This window comes from Miniopterus schreibersii (assembly GCF_964146895.1).
Source record: "Miniopterus schreibersii genome assembly, chromosome: 3".
Lineage (NCBI taxonomy): Eukaryota > Metazoa > Chordata > Mammalia > Chiroptera > Miniopteridae > Miniopterus > Miniopterus schreibersii.
This window is the reverse complement of record NC_138103.1, coordinates 41974436-41975838: the sequence shown is the minus strand read 5'-3', so window position 1 is coordinate 41975838 and position 1403 is coordinate 41974436. Positions and strand designations below refer to the sequence as shown.

At 45.9% G+C, this 1403-nt stretch overlaps 1 pseudogene across 1 annotated transcript; it reads right to left on the bottom strand.

The window, feature by feature from the left end:
• Positions 1 to 430: 430 nt before the first annotated feature.
• LOC308554803 (ragulator complex protein LAMTOR5-like) lies at positions 431 to 904 on the bottom strand (annotated as a pseudogene). The gene is made up of 2 exons: positions 674 to 904; positions 431 to 494 (listed from the first exon to the last, which is right to left on the bottom strand). The product of its transcript is annotated as a ragulator complex protein LAMTOR5-like (transcript).
• Between the last annotated feature and the right edge of the window lie 499 nt (positions 905 to 1403).

Here is a 1403-nt window from a genome sequence, read left to right as displayed (position 1 = left end):
GCAAAACCATGCATGAATTCAGAGAACAAAGGAGAGGAGCTTTCTTTTATAAAAGAAAGTTCAGAGGGGCTGTTGTAAACAAGGGGTCTGATAGAGGAAACTGGGAGTTCAAAGTGTAGTGGCTTTTCATTGACTGAGTTATAAGTCTTTCATTGCCTGAGTGGTTGCTGGACAAAGAGAAGATCCTTCTTTTTCCTGCTGGAGGAGTACAGGAGAAAAACATCTTCCTTCCCTGGCTGGTTTGGCTCAGGGGTTAGAGCATCGGCCTGCGGACTGAAGGGTCCTGGGTTTGATTCTAGCCAAGGGCATGTACCTCGATTGTAGGCTCGATCCCTGCCCAATACACATTAAATGAATGGCCTAACTACTGAAACTTTAAGTCTGTAAGTAAGTGACATAGGTCTGATCCAGGCAAGGCTGCTGTGAGACATCAAGAGGCCTTTTTGTGCACTGCCACTGTGGTGCCATCATGTTTCTGGATCATAATATTCCCACTATCTTATTCTAATTTTTATTGATTGATTGACTGATTGATTGACTTTAGTGATGGGGGGGAGAGAAACATCGATTTGTTGTTCCACTTATTTATGCATTCATTGGTTGATTCTTGTATGTGTCCTGACTGGGGATCGAACTTGCAACCTTGGCATATGAGGACCATGCTCTACTCAACTGAGCTGTCCAGCCAGGGTCCCCATTATCTGATTCTAGACACACCACAGGAATATCAGTGGGGTCTGAGGCTAGCTGAGCTGCTTGCTGGGCTAGAACAGATATAATCCCAGCAATCTCATCCGGTCCCACGGCAGCCCAGCTTAAGCCCTTGTGAATCTGTGCACAGGACACCAACAAAGATTGTATTCCCCACTGCGCCCTCCCAGTGCTGCCCCAAGGTCGCCTCCATCCTGCCAGCCGTCCGCCCCTGCCCAGGACCCCGCAGTGCGTTGCTTTCTTCTCCACCATAGGCCTCCAGCTCTCCCAAATGCCTATGTCTTAACATTAAAAATCACCCAGGATTTTGGTAGCACTTTTGCTAACGCCAAATGCTCTTTTTCCTAATTTAGCAAAGTGAGGAGAAAGGCAGTGATAATTTAAATAAATTTTATCCCCCCAGGAGCATTTTTGAGGAACCCAGTCTTGCTTTGAATGACCTTCCTACACCTTCATGCTTGTTACTTTGAGTCTAACAGCCAATTAAATTTGCATGGGGAAAAACCTGAGAGAGCTTCTGGTTGAAAGAACAGAAATGCTAGGGAACACTGAATAAGTTGTCAGTGCATAAGTCACCATAGACCCGGCCTTGCGAGCTTGTTAAGCTTAGAGCAGAATCAGCAAGAATTACTGAGTTAAGGGGACCTAGAACCTGTGTCCTGGAGGCAAGAGAATGAATTGATAAAGGTGAA